General features: G+C 49.9%; 1 protein-coding gene across 2 annotated transcripts in view; it reads left to right on the top strand.

The window, feature by feature from the left end:
- The first annotated feature begins 527 nt into the window (after window positions 1-527).
- Window positions 528-23,733, top strand: part of TIAM1 (TIAM Rac1 associated GEF 1) — a 383,207-nt gene continuing 360,001 nt past the window's right edge. The window contains exon 1 of one of the 2 annotated variants that reach the window (XM_059392241.1): window positions 528-658. The gene's annotated coding sequence lies outside the window, so the exon portion shown is untranslated. Of the gene's footprint in view, window positions 659-990; window positions 1,010-23,733 lie in introns of those variants that run through there. The other variant, XM_059392243.1, reaches the window with a different exon arrangement.

The following is a 23,733-nucleotide window of genomic DNA, read 5'->3' as shown; positions in this document are numbered from 1 at the left end:
CCACTGATGCCAAGCCGCGCGCGCGCGCCAACTCGAGCTCCTTCTCTGTACGTCATTGGCCACCTCCACCTATGCAGAGTGACAGGCAGCTTCGCCGACCTATAGCCGGAGGAGGCGGAGGCCGCTCGGCCCTCCCGAAGCTGCTTTGTTAGGGCTCCCTCGCCGTTCCCCAGCCCGCCGCGCCTCGGCGGCTTTCCACTGCTTTCCCCAGGCCTCGCCGCCGGCGCCTTGCGGGGTGGCAGCGCCGGGACGCGCGGCGCCCGCATCCTTCCAGCCGGGCGCCACGGGCCGGGATGCAGCGCGGGTACCCAGCGTGCTCCTGTTGTCACTCTCCTGCCCAACTCTGAACGCCCCGCTCCTGTATCCGCCGCCTCTGATTGGGCGCCTGGAGGCGGAGCGATTGTCAGGCGACCCAATCGGAGCTCGGTTTCCCACGGGCTCCCGTGGCTCCGCCCCCGAGGCCGCCGGCAGAGGCGCCCTGACAGCTCCCATTGGCAGACGGCGAGCGGGCCGGAGAGCGGCCGGGCCGAGCAGCGCCGCCGCCGTCGGGCGCGCAGCTCTGCAGCGCCGCGAACGCCTCGGCGCCCGCAGCCCCAGGAGCCCCGCGTCCCCGCATTGTCCGCGGCCCCGTCGCGGAGATCCGGGACGCGCGTCGCGGGTGAGTACCGCGGGCCTGGAGGGCGCGGGCCAGCTGTCCGAAGCCGCCCCGAGGGACCGCGGTGAGGATGCCCTGAGCCGCTCTGCCTGTGGCGGGCACGTCCTGACCCCTGTCTCCCGCACACTGGGGCTCCCGGCGGGTCCTAGCTCCCCCCGATCGGGCTTTACTCGTATTGTTTTCGTGTTCACACACTTGGAAGGTGAGGAGCTGGCGACGCGGGAGGCTGGAGGAGACATCCCTCGCGCGAGGCAGCTGTCGGGAGGGAGACGAGCTCGAGGCGCCCAGGTGCCCGGTGCCGAGTGAAAGTGACAGTGTCCAGACGTTGGCATTCGGTCCTCTCGGCAGCAGGAGGTCGGCGCTGACCTGCGGCGGCGGCGGCACTTTGTATTTGTCGGCTGATTTTTATCAACTTCGGGGAGGGCGTGCGTGTGCGTGCGCGCGCGTGTGTGTCTGTGTGTGTGTGTCTCCGTCCCTGACTTGGGCACCTCCAGGCCTGGGTTTTCGGCGACGTTACGGGCGCTCACCTTGGCGATCCGCGCCGCGATCAGGGCCGGACACCCGGGGCGGAGAGCCTGGGGACCGGCACCTAGGGCCGGGGACCCGCGGCTGACCGGGGAGGAGGCATTTAAAGCGGTAGTCTGCGCGCGCGCAGACAATGGTCCGGGTGCGGGCCCCGGGGGCTGTGCGTGGACTCCCGGAGCCGGATCCTGATCCTGATCCCGCCTCGCCCTCTCGCGGGCTCTGCTGCTCGGCTGCTGCTGCGCGGCGCGGCTCACCGCCCGGTGGGGGACCCGCGTGGGGCCCGCTTTTGTTTACAGACCTCGCCATTGGGCGAGAGCCGCGCGCTGCGCTCCCCCGGCCGAGGCTGCAGCCGCGCGCCCCCTCCGAGCTGGGAGAAGTTGGTGCGTGCTGTCAGGTGACGCCCCCTCCCCCGGCCTCCGGGAGAGATGCTGCAGGGAAAAGACGACTAGACGGCGCCTTCGCGCCGAGTCCCGCCGCGCGCGGCGCCCCCAGGCCCCGTGCACCCAGAGACGCCTTGTCCGGGCTAGGAGCTCTCCCAGATTGACGGCCGTCGGGGCGCTGACCGAGCCAAGCTCACCGCCCTCCTAGTAGCATCCTCTGGCCTTGCCTCCGGATCAGCCCAGGTTGATTCCGAGCCTGCCTTTTCCTGCGTGCTGGCAAGTCTTGAAGGACGCGCGCGAGCCCTTGGGGACGCTGGCCAATCCATGCCCGGTTTTCTGGTACCCACGCGGCCCCGCGGAGCAGCTGTGGGGATCCTTGAGTCCGGGCGGTAGCGATCGGCTTACCCATGCGTGCGGACTCCGTGCACACTTTGAGCTGGAGAAGAGGTTGAGAGCCTGGGTGCTGAGATCAGACAAATTCGGGCTTCAGTATCTGTTCAGTGTCACTCACAAACTGAGTGAGCCAGGCCGAGCTGCTTAGTCTCCCTGCGTCTCAGTTTCCGAGTCTGTAAAGTGGGGATAACGTGTATTCCCCTTTGTTGGAGGGATGGGGTTGGGGATTTGAACGACCATAAAAATAATCAGTTTAGCACACTGACTGCCACAAATGAAACACTGGAATGTTGTTTCCCTTTAGAGGGAATCTTTTCCAGGGGATAGAACGCTGTCTTTCCCTTTTCTGCTGTTCTTTCCTGGCTTCTATTTTATTTTAGAAAGCTGGAAGGATTGTTTTCAGCCTCAAGGATTGTTTTACTTGGCCTCAGGTTTAATTATAGTTATCTAATCGCTTTCAGCTCCTTTTTTATGTGTTTGAATTTCCATTAGGTTTCAGTTATTTCTTCTTCCCTCCTTCTTCTGGAGGCCATGCTGAGGCCCAGGCCTGGGTTTGGAGGAGGAAAACTTGAACCAATGGCAGCCGAGCAAAGTGTTCAGGGCCCGGATGGAGGGAGGTTTGAACAAAGAGATACCTGAAGGCAGGGAGAGAACACTTCCTGGTAGAAGTGAAATTTGAGCCGGGTCTTGCGGCAGAAGTTTAGTAAATCTTTGGTTTCTAGAAAATGCTCTTTTGTACCCGGCTGTAAAGAGCCCGGCCAGGGAGGTTGTCTTGGCCTGTAAACACCAAAGTTGCTAAGTAATTATCTTTGAATAGAGAAGTAAACCCAAGGTGGAGGCTGTGGGCTAACCAGGGCAGGTAGAAGGGAGAATTGATTTCATCAAGTGTCTTCAAAATACCATCAATGTGTTTTGACTTGTTATTCCTCTGCCCACCAGCTCAGCCTTGCGAATCTTTTTTTAGGGCAGAGCGAAGCCAGTTTCATACACAAAAAACAAAAGCAAGAAAAACTCCTCTACAACCCCAAATGAGAGAGTTGCAAAGAGACAATCTCAGGCTTTGGCTACAAAATAAGACAGTGTTGAGAGAAATGTTTCTAGTTTCCACACCCTTTTGCTGGTTGGGGCAAATCACTGAGCTAGGTCCAGTAACCTTTCCTTTGAACATGGACTTTTGGGGTCTTAGGCGGCCCAGAAGAGCATACAGACAGACAGAAACCAGGTGAGGGACTTGTAGTCTGTCCAGGGGATGCGGGAGCCCCCAGGGAATTCCCCCAATGCCATTCTGCTCCCTGGGCCTGCCTCAGTCACCCCAAGGAGGTGGACGCCCTCCGACAGAACGAGCCAGTAACGTTATTGCTAGTTTTCAATTAATATACGAGATAACCTATTTAATGTTCTCCCAGCGATGATTCTGAGCCTTCTTGCGCTTGTTCTGGGAATTCTCTGGCCCCGAGGGATGCTGAACGGCAGCTGTGCCCCCTACTGTCGTCGGGGGATCAAATCAATTGGGGGCCTAGACTTAAAAGGGAGCACGTGGTTCGGAAATCTCATTAGCTGACAATTTAACTCCTCTCTAATGCTCACCTGAGGAGCTGGGACAAAGACTTCTCTCCTTTCCCTCTGCAAATTCTCCCTCCCAGCTTTCCTCTCCTCCCCCCAGAGTGGAAAGGAAGGGCCGCCCTGGTCCAGTCTCCTCCCTGCCAAAATTTGCCCAAATTCCTGCAGTTTTGGGGTGGACTCCTGAGCCCCAGGGTTTTATCAGCCCCTGGCCAGAAATCCCTTCCCCAGAGCTTTGTTGAGGGCCTTCTGGGTGTGCTGGTGGGCAGTTGGTTCTTTCCTCTCCACAAGGAGCTTGTGGTCTGCTGGAGAAACATTTTGTGGGACTGGGCTTTAGTGGACTCGAGGGAGGCAGGTGAGAATATAGAGATCGCATTTCTACCGTCTCCAGCCATTGGACTCTTGTGTCGCAAACATGGTCTCATGGGGGCCGTGTGTGTTCCTGTTTGTGCCTCCCTGACGTGTGTGTCTAGATACATCCACATTTTTCTTTCTAAATAAGCAGATGGGTAGAGTGTGTGTTTCTGAGTATGTCTGTCTTTTTGTTTATATTTTTCTCAGTACAGGACCAGGAAGAACAGGCCTCAGCAAAATTTTTCAGTTTTTTACAATTCCAGACTTCAGGTCATTTCATCCCTAAGAGTTCAGTTTTCTATAAGTAATCACTCCTGTGTTTCCTAAGGAAAATTCTCATCATGGTAGGCCAAATCACTTACATATATATATATATATATATATATATATATATGTATATATGTGTATACATATGTGTATGTGTATACATATGTATATGTGTATACATATATATATATATATATGTAAGTGATTTGGCCTACCATGATATGTATACACATATATACACATATATACACATATATATATATATGTATTTATATTATATAATTTTTTTTTGTGAAAGATTGAATAAAGAAGGCACTGAAAGATAAAGCAGGCCTCAGCCAGGAACAGAGTGTTTTGAAAATAAAACAACGCTCCAGTGTAAAAGGTATGGGATATTAATAGTTAGGTGGGTTGTTTCCTTCTAGCCCCTTCCCCATGCCTGTCCCTTCCTTCCTAACCCTTCCAGCATAAGACTTTCACTGTTCCTGGGGTCTCCAGGGACCTCGTTAAGAAATTCATAAAGGTCTAGACTGTGGTTACAGAAAGATTCCTCCTGTGCTTGTGTGAGATTCTTCTGGAGGACCTTGGAGCTCTTTTGCTCACTGAGGAGGCTCCTCCCTGGTGGGCCGAGGCTGAGCCCAGAGGCTCGCATTCCCCTGCAAGTGGGGTCTCAGTTCATGAAACGGTAGCAGAAGTGAGTGGAGGGGTGCCCCCCACTGTTATGATACAGGACGCCGACAGTTGTTGCCTCCAAAGCGTGTGGAACAGAGTCATGATGCCGGGCAGAGCTCCGTGGGGGGAAGGTTCTTTTCAGCTGAGTGCATGGAGCATTACAGCATGGGCCAAGGTCCTTTGAGTTCTGGTGCTGTCACAGAGTTCCTTTCCCTAGAAGGACACTTGGATGCTGCCAGGGAGATGGGGGTCCTGGAATCTTGCTCTCCAATAAAACCCAATTATGATTTGAAAGGCACTTTCTGCCCAGCGCCACTATGAATTTACGAACGAGGAGGGTTTTAACAAAAGCCACCTGTATTATTTAACCTCAATACTGCCCTCACAGAACGTGATTTTATTCAAGACCAGCAGATCGGGGTGCCTGGGTGGCTCAGTGGGTTAAAGCGTCTGGCTTTGGCTCAGGTCATGATCTCATGGTCCCGGGATCGAGCCCTGAGTCCCGCATCCCGCCCCCCCCCCCCCCCATCGTATTGGGCTTTCTGCTCAGCAGGGAGCCTGCTTCCAGTCCCCCACCCCGCCTGCCTCTCTGCCTACTTGTGATCTCTGTCTGTCAAATGAATAAATAAAATCTTAAAAAAAAAAATAAATAAAGACCAACAGATCAGTATACAGAAGTGAGAGGAATTGAGTGGTTGGAAGACAGTGGACCTGGGCGCCCTGCCCCCTCCCCCCATTACCACCTGCTTTCCTCTGGGATGGGCCGGGGGAGGGCACGAGAGATTAGGTTATGGAGGTTCAGTTGCTTTTCCTTAAAAACCCCAAGCACTGTTCTGTCCACGGAGGAGACAGGATATTCTGCAGAAGGAACCTGTCTTGGCGACGGCCGCCTGCAGCCCAGAGCTGTCCTGTCTTCCCGCCTGCCCTCGTCCTCCTCCTCCTTGGCCGGGAGCTGCTTGTAAGTAGAGATCAGTTCTGGTTCCTTTTCCTGGATTCCTCTGTCCTCTGCCGAGGTGATCATGGCCCTGGAAGGCCACCAGGTCAGCTCTGGGGGAGGGGGAGGTGGGGGTCCCAGAATGGGTCTGGAAATGCTCCCTGTGAAATTATTGGGACCATGGACACAGAGTCTGGAGTTTCCTACCCTTTGCTCTTCAGAAAGAGAGTAGTGGTGGGGTTCATGGCTGCAGGTTGAGTCTGAGGGGCTCTGAGGACGGGGGGGGGGGGGTCTGTCTTGCCTCCCCTTTCCCCCAGCCCTGTTGGAGGCCTCCGACATCTTTAGGATTCCAGCCCAAAGCCTGACCAGCTCAGGCATCTTGGGATCCAAGGGATAAGATCTCTTGACCCCACCTTGTCCCCTGGGCTGGGTGGAGAGTGCGGTCCCTGGCGGGCGAGTGAAGATATCCAGCCGAGAGGTCTGGGAGCCTGTGGAAGCCTCTGGAACTCATCAGCCAGGTTTGGGCAGCATTCTGGAGACTCAGAACCGTGGGTTTATTCTTGTTGTGAACTTCTTATGTGGATTTTGGGGTTTTTGGACTTAAAAGGAGCCTGACCCAACTGAAGTAATGTGTTAGTTTTTACCTTTTTTTTTTTTTTTTTTTTTTTGCAAAATGTGCGTGTCCTTCTCCTCCCAGGACAGGAGGATGTCCTTGTCCTTGGTAAGTGAGGACACTGAGCAGGCCGTAGGCCCCTGGGTTCTGAGACCTGCGGGGGGCCATGGGGACCCCTTTCCCTGCTCCCCGGGTCCCGAGGACATTCCTGTCGTGCCTCTTACCTATTGTCCCAATCAGATTGACCATCTGATGCCCTCAGGAGCGCCCTACTTTAGCTGTCCAGAATCAAGTCCCAGGTGTCCGAGTTGTGACTCTCGTGATGTCTGAAATCACAAATTCTGCTGCCTTCTGGAGGTGGGCTGTGTGTTGACCTCCACCCTTCCGCGATTAATGTGTGTTTATTTATTTTTTATTTTTTTGAAGATTTTATTTATTTGACAGAGAGAGAGAGAGATCACAAGTAGGCAGGGAGGCTGGCAGAGAGAGAGAGAGAGAGGAAGGGAAGCCACCCAGGCACCCCAATGTGTGTTTAAACAGGGGTCCATGGGGGACCTGGGTGGCTCAGTGGATTAAAGTCACTGCCTTTGGCTCAGGTCATGGTCCCGGGGTCCTGGGATCGAGCCCCACATCGGGCTCTCTGCTCAGCAGGGAGCCTGCTTCCTCCTCTCTCTCTGCCTGCCTTTCTGCCTACTTGTGATCTCTCTCTGTCAAATAAATAAATAAAATCTTTAAAAAAAAAATGGGTCCATTGTTGGGGGGGATGGAGAGTGCTATATGTACTTACTTTCATCTGAAATGTCCTTTGGATCCCACTGTTCTTAGGTCTTTTTTTTGTTTGTTTGTTTAAGATTTTATTTATTTATTTGATAGAGAGAGAGATATTACAAGTAGGCAGAGAAGCAGGTGGTGGTGGGGGGGAAGCTCAGCAGGGAGCCCGATGGGGCCTCGATCCCAGGACCCCGGGATCACGACCCAACCCAAAGGCAGAGGCTTATGCCACTGAGCCACTGAGGTGCCCCCATTATTAGGTCTTTTGAATATTCTTGCCATGGGGAAGCTGGGACCAGAGGAGGTTCTTGGCCTCTGCCATCCGGAGGGCTGGGGCTTTGTGTGCGTTTCTTGTTCTCTCAAGGATCTAACGTACATTTCCAGTTTGCCTTAATCTGGATGCAGTCTCTGGCTCAAATATATTTAAATCACAGTTTTTACTCAGCGATGGGAGTCCAGTTGTAATTTTTTTCCCCCGCCGCCAAGCGTATTCTTCTTTCATCCATGTTCTTAAACTCCGGGAATGCTAAGTTTGATTTCTTTCTAAAAACGAGGTGTAAATAACTCCATCTAGCACTGACGAACTCCTGGAACGGGCGAGCTTCCACGAAAAGCGTTTTGTTCCCATTCCTTTCTGCTCCCGCCCACTCCTGTACTCTCCAGAAATGATCACTTCTTGTTCACTTTTGTTTTTTGCTCTTCCGGTGGTTGTCTTTGTATCTCTCAATAATGTGCTAGTACCGCTTGAATTTATCTGTTCTCTGCTGGGGTGCAGGACCCATTAGCTGCTTTGTTGCTTCCTGTCGCCTTCCTTCTAACTCCAGATTTTTGATGGTTACATTATAGTTCTTATGTTGATCATTCTTCAGGCTCTGTTACGCCTGTAGATCTCTAATTTAGCTGCATCAACCAAAGACTGACTTTTTTTTTTTTTAAGATTTTACTTATTTATTTGACAGACCGAGATCACAAGAAGAGAGAGAGGTGGGCGGCGTGGGGGTGGGGGGGAAGCAGGCTCCCTGCTGAGCAGAGAGCCTGATGCAGGACTCGATCCCAGGACCCTGGATCATGACTGAGCGGAAGGCAGAGGCTTAACCCACTGAGCCATGCAGGCACTTCCGAAGACTGACTTTTAACCTCCCCTTTGTAAAGTGAGAATAGCGGTGCCCTGATCTGTCTTTTCTCTCAACTCCCCCCTGTCCCCCTAGACCCCCAGCCTCCGTCACCACCAAGATGGTAAGACCCTGTTCTGTAAGTGTGATGAGGTCTTCTGTGCTTTGCTTTTTTTAAAGATTTCATTTTTTTAAGGTCTTTTAAAAAATTTAATTTAATTTTTTGTGTGTATGTGTTCCAAAATTCATAGTTTATGCACCTCAGCCAGTGCTCCGTGCAATCTCTACCTGATGTGGGGCTTGAATTTCTAAGGCTCCGATCACGAGTCACATGCTCTACCAGTGGAGCCAGCCGGGCACCCCCAGGTTGCTTTTGTTTTGATAACAGCTTTATTAATATATAATTTACATACCGCACTCTTTAGTTCCTTAAAGTGCGATTCAGTGGTTTTGGTAGATTTATAGTTGGGCAGCCCTCACCGTAATCAATTCTAGAACATTTTCATCACCCCCAAAAGATACCCCCTACCTGTTACTATTCACTTCCCGTCCCCATGCCTCCCTTTCCCCTCTGGTAACCGTGAATGTATCCGTCTCTGTAGATTTGCCTGTTCTGGATATTACACATAATGGGATTATAGAATATGTGGCCTTTTGTGTCTGTGTTCTTTGGCTTAGGGTCATGTTTCAAGGGCCATCCCTGTCGCAGCGTGGGTCAGAATTCCTTTCTACTGCTCAGTAATATTTCACCACGTGGATACACCACTTTTTATTCATTTATTTATTAATTGATGGACTTTGGGGTCGGTTTCACCTTTTGACTGGGTCAAATTCTAGGGGTAATTACTACAAATTCTAGGGGTAGGATTACTGGGTCTTATGGCAATTCCTTGTCCAATATTCTGAGGAACTGCCGGATTGTTTTCAAAGTGGCTGCACCCTTTTACATTTCCAACCAGCAATGGATGAAGATTCCAGGGTCCCCACATCCTGCCCAGTGTTTTGCTCTCTTTTGTCTTCTGATGATGGCCCGTTGATGACGAGGTGACATCTCACCACGGGTTTTGCATTTCCCCGATGCTGAGAGATGCTGAGCCCCTTTTCCAGTGGCTGCGGGCCCTTCAGGTATCTTCTTTGGAGAAATGTGTATTCGGATCTTTTGCCCATTTCTTAATTGGGTTATTTGGGGTTTTGCTGTTGAGTTGTAGGGGTTCCCTTTTTTTTTTTAAACACTTATTTGAGAGGGACACAGAGAGAGAGAGAGCGCGCGAGAGAGCACAGAGCAAGAGTGAGAGGGGGAGGCAGACTCCCAACTGAGCAGAGAGCCTGATGTGGGGCTTGATTTCAGGACCCTGAGATCACAGCTTGAGCTGAAGGGAGACAGAAGCTTAACCAACTGAGCCCCTCCCCTTTTTATGTTTTGGATATTCACCCCTAATTGGATAGATGGCTTGCAAATCCTTTTTCCTATTTTGGTGGGTTGCTTTTTCACTTTGTTGGTGGTTTCTTTTGGTATGTAGAACCTTTTTTTTTTTTTTAAGAGTTTATTTATTTATTTAAAATATTTTATTTATTTATTTGACAGAGAGAGATCACAAGTAGGCAGAGAGGCAGGCAGAGAGAGAGGAGGAAGCAGGCTCCCTGTCGAGCAGAGAGATTGACACAGGGCTTGATCCCAGGACCCTGGGACCATGACCTGAGCTGAAGGCAGAGGCTTTAACCCACTGAGCCACCCAGGTGCCGCCATGTAGAAGCTTTTAAGTTTGATATAGACCCACTTTATTTTTGATTCTGCTGCTGTGCTTTTAGACATGATTTCCAGAAAATCATTACCAAGCCCCATGTCAAGGAGCTGTCTTCTTATGTTTTCTTCTAGGAGTGTCGTGGTTTCTGTCTTACATTTAAGTCTTTAATGCATTTCAAGTTAATTTTTTAAAGGATTTTATTTATTTATTTGACAGAGAGAGATCACAAGTAGGCAGAGAGGAGGCAGAGAAAGAGAGGGAAGTAGGCTCCCTGTAGAGCAGAGAGCCCGATGTGAGGCTCCATCCAGAACCCTGAGATCATGACCTGAGCCAAAGGCAGAGGCTTAACCCACTGAGCCACCCAAGTGCGCCTCAAGTTAATTTTTGAGAGTGGTATAAGAGAGGGGTCACATTTCATTCTTTAGCATGTGAATATCCAATTTTCCCAGCACCATTTATTGAAGAGACTGTCTTTTCTTTCTTGAATATTCTTGGCTCCCTTTGATTTCACATTTAAAAAAAGAACAATAGTCTGTTTACTTCAAAAACTCTGTGTATGATTCAGTCATTTATTTACCAGAGCTACATGAAGGAAATATATGCAGAATTAGAAAGTGAGCTGTCTTTGGGCATCAGCTTTGGGCTTAAATTTCTGCTGGGTGATATTTCCTATTGTGTTATATGTTAGGACAGAAGTGCTTAACTGAGGGCGGTTTGCTCCCCAGGGACCTTTGGCAATGTCTGGAGATATTTTTGGTTGTCACGTTGGGGAGGTTATACTGGTATCTATCTAGATATAAGGAGATAATCAGGCATCTAGAGGCTGACACTTTGTGATGCACAGGACAGTCCCTAGAAGAAAGAATGATCTGGTTGGTAGTCAGTAGTACTGAGGTTGAAATCCAAAAGACACAAATTCAAAAGACACAATACTGCATTCAAAAGACACAAAAACTATGAACACATATTCAAATTTCTTGGGAAAGGAGTTTGGGTTTCCTAGATATTTGGAAATGAGATGTCAGATTAATAATGAATAATCAAGCATCAGGTTATTTTGGCTATTATTTTAGTTGGAATAAATTAATAAGGTATGCTTTTTAGGATGGAAAGCGTTTTTTTTTTTGTTGTTGTTGTTTAGAGGGAGGAGGGAAGCGACAGAGAGGGAGAGAGCGAGAATCTTAAGCAGGCGCCACATGCAGTGATCGGTCCCACAACCCTGAGATCAAGACCTGAGCCGAAACCAGGAGCTGGGACACTGAGCTGCCTGAGCCACCCAGGCGCTCCTAGGATAGAAGGTTTTTAAAAATTGGATTATAAACAGATGAAGACTGCAACCCAAGAAAGAAAATTGGATAATAACTTCAGGGGTTTTGAGCTTCTCAGTGCTTGAGAAATTCACCCACTTAATGACTGCACAGTAGTGCTAATAACAGTGTAACGAACGGCTGGTCCTTAGCCCTGCACTTGGCGGCAGTTAACGTTACAGGAGGAGCAGTCTGCAGTCTGATCACTCCAGTCTTACTCCTCCTAAGCGGTTCATGCAGCATTAAAGACATTTTCAGAAGAAGAGTCCCGTGCAAGATCCACTGTGACATTTTAGAAAAATTTTTTGAATGTTAGAGTAATTATCTCATCTTGAAATCTCTGATTAGAAATCATCATTTCAATCTATGAATATCAATTGAACTTTAACATGGTGTTGTAATTAAAAAATGAAACCTCATAGCTGGTTTTCACTAATTAATAATTTAATAGTGTATTTTTTTTTTTAAAGATTTTATTTAAGTGAGAGAGCATGAGCGGGGTTGGGGGGTGGGTAGGGGCAGAGGGAGACAGACAAGCAGACTCTCCACTGATTGGGGGGGCTCGATACCAGGACGGCAAGATCATGTCTCAAGTCGAAGGCAGAAGACTGAGCCACAATCTGTTGTTTTTGAGTTGATTTAAAAAAGTTCATCCTGGGGGCGCCCGGGTGGCTCAATGGGTTAAAGCCTCTGCCTTCGGCTCAGGTCATGATCTCAGGGTCCTGGGATCGAGCCCCACATCGGGCTCTCTGCTCAGCGGGGGGCCTGCTTCCCCTCTTCTCTCTCTGCCTGCCTCTCTGCCCACTTTTGATCTCTGTCTGTCAAATAAATAAATAAAATCTTTAAAAAAAAATTAGAGGAGTCTTTTTTTTTCCCCCTCTCCCGTTTCCTCCCTCCTGACAGTTAAAGTTTAATGTGGGGAAGGAATCTGCCTACAGCCTTGGTCCTGGGCAAACCATCCAAACTGCCTTAAAGAAAAAGATTGCTGGGAGCCTGTCATTATGGGGTTTCAGCTTGCTTCAAGTAAAAACACCCATGATGTTGGGGTCCTGGGATCGAGCCCCACATGGGGCTCCCTGCTCAGCGGGAAGGATGCTTCTCCCTCTCCCACTCCCCCTGCCTGTGTTCCCTCTCTCGCTGTCTCTCTCTCTGTCAAATAAATAAATAAAATCTTTAAAAAAAAGTTAAAAAAAAAAAAGAACACCCAGATGTCCTCTCTCTTTGAGGAAATGGGGTTTAAAACCAAACGGATGTATTCACAAGGTATTGCTAGTTAACATTAGGAACTTGGAGTCTCCTTGCCAAAGACAGAGAGATCTAAGTTAACGGCCCATTCTTTATACCAGGACTAGTTAACAGCTTATTAGAGTGAGAAGGGCTAAAATGATCCCTCATGGACAGCCTCGGAATTTTAATTGTGCTAATCCATGCCATCTCGGCCTGTGATACAGCGGTTCTGGGTCCCATCCAAGTCAGGAAGAATCAATTTATGGTCCTCCTAGCAACCAGCATCTAGCAATGTAGAGTGCCTGAACTTTATTCGGGGGGCATGGAGCCTGCACCCCAACATCTGGGGGCCCAGCCCATAGCCACGACCGCTAAGAGTCACAGGGAATACGGACTTCGTTGCTATGTTTTGGTTGTTAGAAAACCATGCATGATTCGGGGGAAAATGAAACTCTCCCAAGGAAATATTAAGGTACAGTTTTTCCTTTTGGAAAAGTTACTTTCTGGAACTCGGACATGGAGAGCTTAATTAGGACACGAGGCAGGTTGCATAGTTTCATACCCTGAGGATTGCAACAGCCTCTGTGGGTCAGATCTTTGAATTCCCTCCTTTAATGAGAAGAACATCTCTGACATCTAGCACTGTTGAAATGGTTAATGGCTTTTGATCACCTGGGCTCATCCTTTTTCATTTTTCCCAGACAGTCTGTGGGTACACCCCACCCCCGCTTTTTTTTTTTTTTTTTTTTTTTTGGTCTGTCTCTGATTCTTCCCAAATATCTCATCAGTGCCTTTTTTCTCCTTTTTAAAAAAATTTATTATTATTTATTTATTTTTAAATTAATTAATTGATTAATTTGAGAGACAGAGATCACAAGTAGGCAGAGAGGCAGGCAGAGAGAGAGGAAGGGAAGCAGACTCTCCACTGAGCAGAGAGCCCGATGCTGGGCTCGATCTCAGGACCCTGGGATCATGACCTGAGCTGAAGGCAGAGGCTTAACCCACTGAGCCACGCAGGCGCCCCCCCCTTTTTTCTCCTTTAATTACAAAGTATTTCTCTTAATTACATCGGGTATCAATAATGTAAACTATGTAGCCAAAATACCAACAAGAAGTATCTTTCAGTATTGACACTGGGGGGAAACTTCCTTTCTTATGAAAGCTTTTGCAGTGAGTAGGGTTCCTTTGACAATCAGAAAAATTGTGCTGATTAAATCCACATTCAGCTTTGGGTTGGTGGTGGGCAGTGGGAAACTTAATCTCCCAAGTCATATTTTCTTGTTCCATAATCCACTTACACATGGGGATTAATAGCAAAGTGCTGCTCTCTAGGACTGGGACAATAGGAAGAATAGAGAATATTGTGGATTCTGGCCAGCGTGAGCAAAGATGAGAAAGCCTGTAGGGCGGCCCAGAAGCCCAGTGATTAAACATCAATGGAAGGATTAGCCCCATTGTTGACGGATCCTTTCAGGCTAGGATTGAACCCAGACCCTCAATCATTAGAAAGTTGTTGACTTTGTAGCAGACAGCATCCCTTTCTTTAGAAGGCTTCCCCAGAGACAGTGGTCTTACAGCCACAGTTCCTAACATGGCTGTGCCTTTTGACCTCGGGTTTTTTCCCTTACAGTTGCCTCCTGGTCCATGAACTGTCTGGTCTTCTCTGAAGGGTCCTAAAGCAGGGATGAATTTCAGGTCAAGTTGAATTCGTGTCTGTGTTTGTATTTTAGGGCTGCCACAAGAGGTCCTTCAGACTGGATGTCTTAAGACGGTAGAAATGTCTTGTCTCATAGTCTGGTAGCTAGAAGCCCCAAATCCAGGTGTTGGCGGGGCCATGCTGCATCCAGAGGCTATGAGGGAAGGGTCTTTTCTTGCCTTTTCCAGCCTCTGCGGGGCCCGGGTGTTCCTGGGCTTGTGACAGGATGACTCCCAATCCCAGCCCGCTTCTTCACACAGCGCTCATTTCTTGGGGCTGAGTGTCTGTGTCTAGCTCTCCTTCTGTCTCTCCTGACACCAGCTATTGGATGTAGGACCTGTCCTTGTCCATACGACCTTCTTTTCACTTGATTAGATCTGCAAAGACCCGGTTTCCAAATAAGGTCCTATTCATAGATGCTAGCAGTTAGGACTTAAATATAGTTTTTTTGTTTTTTTGGGTGGAGGAGGGATGCATTTAACCCACAGGAGTGTCCACGCAGTACTGCATGAGACTGTTCATAGCAGCGAAGGACACGCACTGTGGATGCGCACTTACTGCTAAGACATTAGGTTTTCTGAAGCTGATATCTCACCGTGAGTTTATTGTCTATTAATCGATTGATTATTTACCAAAGTAGACTCTACGCCCCATGTGGGGCTTGAACTCAGGATCCCAAAATCCAGGGTGCCTGAGTGGCTCAGTGGGTTAAATCTCCGCCTTCGGCTCGGGTCATGATCTCCGGGTCCTGGGATCGAGCCCCGCATGCTCTCTGCTCAGCAGGGAGTCTGCTTCCCCTTCTCTCTCTCTCTCTGCCTGCTGTTTTGCCTACGTGTGATCTCTCTCTTTGTCAAATAAGTAAATAAAATATTAAAAAAAAAAAAAAAGATCCCCAACTTCCCAACACAAGAGTCACATGCTGTAAGGACAGAGCCAGCCAGGTGCCTATATGTCCACATGAGTGCAGACTTTTTTTTTTTTTCTTTTTAATATTTTGTTTATTTATTTGTCAGAGCGAGAGAGAGAGAGCACAAGCCAGGGGAGCAGCAGACAGAGAGAGAAGCAGGCTCTTTGGAGCCACCAAGGCATCCCGAGTTCAAATTTTCAAAGGCCCTTTGGTCCCAACCTTGCTTTCCCCATTTCGTCTCTCAAGACTGTTTTCCTGGGGTGCCTGGGTGGCTCAGGGGGTTAAGCCTCTGCCTTCAGCTCCGGTCATGATCCCAGGGTCCTGATCCCAGGGTCCTGGGATGGAGCCCCGCATCGGGCTCTCTGCTCAGCTGGGAGCCTGCTTCCTCCTCTCTCTCTGCCTGCCTCTCTGCCTACTTGTGATCTCGGTCTGTCAAATAAATAAATAAATAAATAGAATTAAAAAAAAGAAAAAAAAAGACTTTTCTCAAATAGTTTGAGCCAGTGAAACAGAAGTCCCTTTTCCCCTGGGTTATATCCTATCCTATCCTATCCTATCTTTTTTCCTTCCTTCCTTCCTTCCTGTGTGTTGCTGCCGTGGTCTCCGCATCTGGGCCATTCCCATTGTCACTTGTCAGATCTCCCTCTTCTTCCAGGTCTGGTCGGAATCCGCGGTCTTCATGCACTTTCCTTGGTGTCCTAACGCCCAAGGGCTCTTTCAGACGCATTCTCAGAGTCTGCCTTGTGTCTCAGGGACCTCTTCTTGGACTGCAAACTCTTGGAAGGTAGGCTCTCAGCCGAGTTTATCGTGGCTTTGATGGCAGCACCACTGTGGAGCAGCTTGACTATTTTTGGATAAACTCGCCCCCAGGTTTCGGCAGCAGCAGTCAGTAATGTGCACGGTGCGGGGTCGTTGCCAAGACAGTGGGCCGTGGAGGGTGACCGCTAAGGCATAAGCGCAAAGCAAGAAAGTTCTGTACTCAGGAGAGACGGGTGACAGGCAAATTCTGTGAGGATCCACTGGCAAGAGGAAGGTGTCTTAGTCGCTGGTGAGCGGTCTTCCGCTGGGATGACTCTGATGCTGTCTTGGGAGCCAAAATTAGACAGCCCATGTTCTGGGGCTGGGGGGAGATGGGTAGGCTGGTGTCTTCGTTCAGGCCACGGTCTAACGAAATGTCACAGACTGGATTAAACAAACATCTATTTCTCTTAGTCTAGAGGCTGGAAGTCCTGAGATCAGGGTGCACTCGTGGCTGAATCGTGGTAAGGGCTCTTCTCCTGGTTACGTCTTCTTCTACTTCCTGCCTTTCCTTGGTGCATGCATTTGCAGAGAGATCCCCCGTTTCATTTTATCTGTTCCTCTGAGGGGCCTCTACCCTCCTGACGTCATCAAAACCCGATAATCTACCCAGCTTCCAAATACCATCCCACTGGGGATTAGGTCTTTACCACATAGTTTTTGGAGGACGCAGACATTCAGTCCATGGCACTGAGCGGGCACCCAGGTACGTAGTTTGGAACCAGGAGAGAAAGAGAAACCAGAAAAGCCCAAATCTAAGAGCCTTGTGCCAATATGCCTTTGATTCCAAGGTGAGCTCTTGGGGACCTGGGCTTAGTTAAAGCTAAAGGGTTAGCTTTAGCTAAGTACTTTAGCTTAGTTAAATCTAAAGTACTGGGGTTGGGGCTGGGCAGCCCAGGACCCAGTAGCCTGCCGGTGGATGGGGATAATTTGTGCCTGGAAAATCATGGAAGATCTAAGCAGTGGGGCAGGGAAAACAGTGAGGGGCGGAAGCGTGTGGTCTTCTGAGAATGCCCTTTGGCTGGTAGGTAGGATTACTCAAGGACACAAGCCCAGAGGGAGACCGTGGAAAGGTGATCTTCATGGAGGGGGTGCCTTGGAGCTTGGTTCGAGGCTCGTGGTGGGTGTCGGGCTGAGGGCACAGTGTTCAGTGCATGTGACCCTAGAGGGACAGATGAGGGCGGCTGTTTCTGGGGAAAGTGAGCGCATCGCTGGCTGAGATGTGAGGAGCGTCCTCGAACGACTGCTTCGGAGTCCTCGAACAACTTTTCTGGGCATGTGGGGCTTCTAAAGGGAGTTTGCATTGCAAACAGATCAGATCGCTCTTTAAAATGTCTTTTTATTGGAGTGCCTGGATGGCTCACTCGGATAAGCATCTGATCCTTGATTTTGGCTCCGGTCACCATCTCAGGGTTCTGAGACAGCCCCGCATCGGGCTCTGCGTCGGATATTGGCGTGTTCTCTCTCTCTCTCCCTCTGCCCCTCCCCCCTTCAAAAAAATTAAATAAAAGAAATAAAATGTATTTGTATTTACTGCATGAAGATTGTGAGAACAAGCAAGTACATTTAGAAGGAGACATTCTCCCACATCCCTACTGTGGGAACACGTTGGTTGCTTTGGGTTTTCTCTGTTCCTTCTTATCCATAATTGTTGCGTCCTTTTTACGTATTTGTAACTCTTGCTTAGATACGGCTTTGTATTTTGTTTCTTTTCACATAATCCTGTGTTGTCAACATGGGCAATTTCGACTGCCGCGTCCCCAAGTTGTCATGTATGGTGATCACACACCCCAGCGTGCCCATCGTTTACTTAACATTTTCCTATAATTGAATATTTATGCTGTAGCTTTTTATCACTATTTTAAATGCTTTTTTTTTGAAGTTCTTTAAGTGTATGGTGCTTTTCTTTCTTTTTTCTCTTTTAAAGATTTTATTTATTTTTTTGACAGAGAGAGAGCACAAGTAGGCAGAGAGGCAAGCAGAGAGAGAGGAAGGGAAGCAGGCTCCCTGCTGAGCAGAGAGCCCTATGCGGGGCTCGATCTCAGGACCCTGAGATCATGACCTGAGCCAAAGGCAGAGGCTTAACCCATTGAGCCATCCAGGCACCCTCTTTCTTTCTTTTATAAATTTATTTTTCTCAGGGTAAATTCCCAAGATGTGGTATTTGTATTAAACACTACATTAAAAAAAAATGCATTGAGCTCCCTGCTCAGTGGAGAGCCTGCTTCTCCCTCTGTCAAATAAATAATTAATTTAAAAAAATGGCTGTTAATTTGAATTTTCAAACTGCCTTCCAGAAGTCTTAATCCTCCACTTTTGAGCATATTGAACTCACCACAGCCCAACCATCACTGGCTCTTAATTACTTATTTTGTTAACTGTTCTTCGAATCTCTCTCTTCCCTCTGCTTTTGGAAGGGTGGAACTTTTTGCATTTATTATTTACAACATTGTTTTAAACTTTTAGAAAACACTGTCGTGGGCTTCTCTGTTAAATCCTTAGCACACCCTGGGACAAAACAAATAAACAAAATAAAACAAGCAACAGCTTCCTTTGGATGCCTCCTCTGTGAGACAGTGAGGTTGAAGGTTTCCGTAGCTTCCGGCATCTGACTCCATGAACGTGATTGTTCTGGGTTGGTTTTTCTTTTCTTTTCTTTCTTTCTTTCTTTCTTTTTTTTTTTTTTTAAGATTTTATGTATTTATTTGACACAGAGAGAGAGAGAGATCACAAGTAGGCAGAGAGGCAGGCGGAGAGAGAGGGGGAAGCAGGCTCCCCACTGAGCAGAGAGCCCGATGTGGGACTCGATCCCAGGACCCTGAGATCATGACCTGAGCTGAAGGCAGAGACTTAACCCACTGAACCACCCAGGTGCCCCGGGTTGGTTTTTCTTAATTGTGTTTAGAGACTTTATTTATTTAGTTTTAGAGCTGCTTTAGGTTCATGTCCAAATTGAGCAGAAAGTTCAGAGAGTTTCTGTGCCTCCTGTCCCCACACGCGCACAGCCCACCCTGGAATCAGCATCCCCCAAAGGACTGTGTTTGTCATGTTTGTTGCCCTTGATGAACGGGCACTGATGCCTCTTGGTCACCCAGGGTCCGGAGTTCACTCTTGATGTTGTGTGTTCTGGGCTTGGACAAACGTGTAACGATGTGTACCTATTAAAGTATCGTGCAGAAGAGTTCCACTGCCCCGACAATCCTCCATGCTCGGCCTGTGCCTTTCTCCCTCTCCCACTTGCCCCTGGCCACCACGGATCGTTTACCGTCTCCACACTTTTGCCTTTTCTAGAACGTCATGCAGTTGGATTGCGGCTGGTTTCAAGGAGGCTGACATCATTCTTAGAGTCACTCCTTGGGAGTTTCTCCCCACTCTTTCCTGCCCTTCCATCGTGGTTGCCTCTAGACTGGGACTTTAGTCAGAAGCTTTGATACGGCCCTGCAGACCAGGACTCTTCTCTGTGATTCCTTGGCCAAGGAGTGTCACCTGAGCCTTCGCTGTAGCTCCCATGATGGCGCCGAGGGAAGGACAGGTGCCCGGCATCCCGGAGCCTGGGTTCCGGCCTCCACTTTTGAGCAGGTTGACCTTGGTGAAGCCACTTCCCTTCTTGAGGCTGACCCCGTCTGTTCCCTCAGTGGGAAGTAGGGCCCACTCTCGGCTTCTAGAGGTGACATAGATACAAGGTTGCCTGGCCTTTGTCAGCCCCAGAGGAAGGCACAAAAGCCCAACAGGAGAGCCTGGACAGCCTTGCTCTCGACGGAGAAGTGAATTGTTAGGAAGTTGCTCCTCGCAGGAGATGGAGGTCGGCCTCCCCGAGTCTCCCGCTGATGACCCCCCAGGGCCTCAGAGTGTGACCAGATTTGGCGATGAGGCCCTTAAGGAGGTGGCTAAGTCAGAGTGACACTGTCCCGTCGGCCCTAACCCAGCCAGCCTGAGGCGTCCTCATGAAGTAGAGGGATCGTGGTCACAAGAAGGCAGCCGGATGCTTGAGCAGAGGACAGACACCATGACCAGGCCTCCAGCTGCCAGGTGAAGTGCGAGGCCTCAGAGGGAATCAGGCTGATGCCCCTTGGGCTGGGACTTCCGGCCCCCAGGACTGTGAGGACATAAATCTCGGTTGCTGAAGCCACGCACTTTGTGGGGTTGTGTTAGGCCGCCTTGGGACGCGAACACGGGATGAGAATATGCATTTATCCCTGTTCTCTGCCTCTTCTCATTTTCCGTGTCCCTGCACTGCCCCTTCTGAGCATTTCTTAATTTTTTTTTTTTTAACTTATTTATTTGACAGAGAGAGGGATCACAAGTTGACAGAGAGGCAGGCTCCCTGCTGAATAGAGAGCCTGATGTGGGGCTCGATCCCAGGACCCTGAGATCATGAGCTGAGCTGAAGGCAAAGGCTTAACCCACCGAGCTACCCAGGTGCCCCTTTTCTGAGCTTTTCTTATTGGACTTCCCCGGGGAGTTCATGGGATGTGCAGATCAGCCGCAGTCCTGCGTTTTATACTCTCTTATGTGCCAAGAATGAGTAGTCTTTTTTTTTTTTCTTTACAAGTCAATAATTAATACTTTCGTAAATGACGTCTATGACTGCCCGTTATCCTGGCTCCCTTTTATCCATCCTGTCCCTTGTGCTGGGCCTTTTTTGTTACTTTACACGTTTCCGTTCGAAAGCCCCTGCGGGTGGGCGTCGCTGTCCCATTTTACAGATGAGAGGGTAGGGAAGCGGCGCGAGCAGATGGCGTGGGCAAGGCCACGCGACGTGGGTCTTGTGGCTCCCCGAAAACCAGGCTCACCGGCTGATGATGGCACCTGGGTGGCTTGGGGGGTGAGGGGGCCCGGGGATTGGCCGACTGCCCCCACGTCCCCATCCCAGGACACCGCCTTCCCCACCCCCTCTCCTGAGCAGCCCGGAGTGCCCACGCGACCCTGTTCCATGGCGCAGACTGTTCATTGTGGAACAACCCACCCCCCCATTCGCTTTTCTCCTCTCATTTAATGCAATCCAATAGCTCCGAGAACTCTGTCAAAGGCATTTTATTTAGGCCAGGCCATTTAAGAATGGGAGAAATTTCCTGTTGAGAGGTTTTATATATGTGGTGTGTGTGTGCTCCTGCAGGCAAATGGGTGTTTAAGTGCGTGTGAGGCGAAGTACAGCAGACTCCGGAAGTCTGGGGACCACTTAGGTCTGTAACCCTCACTCTTACACCAGCTGTCCGGCTCTGCGAGGCCTTCTGGGTTTCCCATTTACGGGCCCTTTTACTGTTATGACACCTGTTTAAATCTGGTGTTGCCGTCACGGGAGGCCTGCTAGGTGCCTGCCTCGAGCGGCCCGACGTGGTTAGGCCGCTGCTCCCGCCCCTTCTTGTGAAAAATCCATTTTTGGTGTTCTGTTTCAGGGAGAAAGGCATAAAAATATTTCCTAGGACCCCTCCCCCCTTTCCTGCTTGCGGCTAGGATTTCAGCCTTTGACAGTGGAGGCCAGATTTCTGTGGAAACAAAGGCAGCACTAATCCGAACGTTGTCGTCTGCGCATTTCTTTTTGGAAACAAGATGGTCTTTTAAAGAATGTTACATGGACCTGGTTCCGTGAAATTCCTTGACATTGAATTTGCATGGCAACAGCGTTCTGTGTCATCGCCCTTAGAATTGGTGACATCCTTGGGGCGGGAGAGCTTTTCAGACGGGGCGATCTCACCTGCGTTTTGTAGACGGGAACTTACCGGCAAAGTGTGCCATGCGTACAGAAAAGTGTACCTTGTTGGAAGTGTCTGGTGTCACAGATTCTCGCAAACCGCGTGCTCCTGGCTATAACCAGCACTCAGATCCAGACCCAGAATGTGCTGAGACCCCAGAACCTTCCTGGGTGACGAAACAGGAAGCAGTCTTTCCCAGAGCATCCAGATGGAGCACAGCGCTGTCTGCGCCCTTATTTTAGACTTGCCTCCAGAGCTGTGAGACCTACCTTTCCGCCGTCCTACGTCCGTCTGTTACAGCAGCTCCCGCTGATGGATCCACTCCTTCCCTCTGCCCTGGCCACACACCCCACCCCCTCCCAGCCCTCCTCTGTCGTTGTGTTTTACTTTGCATTTCATCTCTCCGTGGGGGTCGGCCATCCAGGTGATGCATGTCTGATGGCGTCATTCCTGGTTTAGAACCTGTCCCAGTTGCCCCAGTGTTCCTTGGGTGAAGCCCAAGCTTCTTGGCCTGGTGTCTGCGCCCTCCTCCGCCCCTCCTGCCTCAGCTCTCGCTCTCCCCAGCCCTGCCCGCTCAACCCCGGGCAGCTGCCATCGGGTGTGTGTGTGTGTGCGTGTGTGTTTGCGTGTGCGTGCGACTGCACGCACCTTGTATCTGCAATGAAGAGTGCCGGATGGGACTTTGAATTTGAGGCATGCTGGAAGCTCTCTGGGCTCCGGCGGTCCAGCACTGGCCTCCTGATTCTGTTCAAAGGTTCTTGCATTTACACTCCCTTCCTGGCCTCCGGGGCATCCAGATTACAAGCCTCATGCGCACGTCCACAAATGCGGCGTGCTCCCACACGGGCCGGTACAGGGGTGTCGTGGTCGCACCAGTGCTTGCTTTGCATCGTCTGCCTGACCACTTACTAACCGCATAACCTTGCTCTGTGCTTCAGTTTTCTTATCTGTCGAATGGGGACACTACCATCGCTACCTGGTAGGGCTGTTGTGAGGAGTAAGCGAGTTAATTCCTGTAGATGCTTCCAATGGCTTGGCCCCGGGGCAAGAAGTCCAGAAGCATCAGCCCCAAACCCCTCCTCTTTTTTTTTTTTTTTTTTTTTTTGTTTAAGATTTTATTTATTTCACAGAGGTCACAAGTAGGCAGAGAGAGGTGGACAGAGAGGGAGAGAGAAAGGGGAGGAAGCAGGTTCCCTGCAGAGCAGAGAGCCCAATGTGGGCTCGATCCCAGGACTCTGGGATCATGACTAGAGCTGAAGGTAGAGGCACAAATCCCTCTTCTGAGTAGGGCTTTTTCCCCTTCTGGTTTATTCTTGCTTACTTTTTTAAGGCCCCGGCAGGCACCATTATCTCTAGGAAGCTTTCCAGGCTCTTCTCTGCAGGCACCATCAGCCATTGACTCCTTTTTTTTTTTTTTAAATTTTATTTATTTATTTATTTGACAGACAGAACACAAGTAGGCAGAGAGAGAGAGAAGCAGCCTCCCTGCTGAGCAGAGAGCCCGATGCGGGGCTGGATCCCAGGACCCTGGGATCACGACCTGAGCCGAAGGCAGAGGCTTTAACCCTCTGAGCCACCCAGGCGCCCCCATTGACTCCTTTTAATCTGTGGGGGTGTCTCTCTTCCCGGGGAGGCCCTGAAGTTCTTGAGGGCAGGTCCAGTCTGGATCCTGTCCTCCGCCTCCCTGACATTGGGGCTGGCACCCCGGAGGCCTTCAGTGTGGTGCTTGCTCAGGAAAAGAATAAATAATGACCCGAGTGCCCTCACGAGTATGGGGACGTGCCTGGGCTCGACCTCAGACCGTCCTGTCAGCTGCGGATGTGGTCAGGTGGCTGTTCTCATCCCAGGGGGAGGTGTGGACAGTCTGGGCCCCACAAGCGATCAGAACAGCAGGAAGGAGCACAAGACGTGGATGGAGAAGCTGCCTTGGGCTGACTTATTTCACAGTTAGAGGGACCTGCTGCTCTGCACGAGCTCCCGTGGGACCTTGGGGTGGACGAGCGAGCGTATTCCCCACCTCACCGTGCCTCACACAGAGTTGTTTCCCCGCTAAGCTCTGCAAAGCTTCGTGTCCACACCATTCATGAATTTTTTTTTTAAAGATTTTACTTATTTATTTGACAG

Source organism: Mustela nigripes, chromosome 2 (genome assembly GCF_022355385.1).
Source record: "Mustela nigripes isolate SB6536 chromosome 2, MUSNIG.SB6536, whole genome shotgun sequence".
In the NCBI taxonomy this organism is placed as follows: domain Eukaryota; kingdom Metazoa; phylum Chordata; class Mammalia; order Carnivora; family Mustelidae; genus Mustela; species Mustela nigripes.
This window is presented reverse-complemented; position numbering and strand designations above follow the sequence as displayed.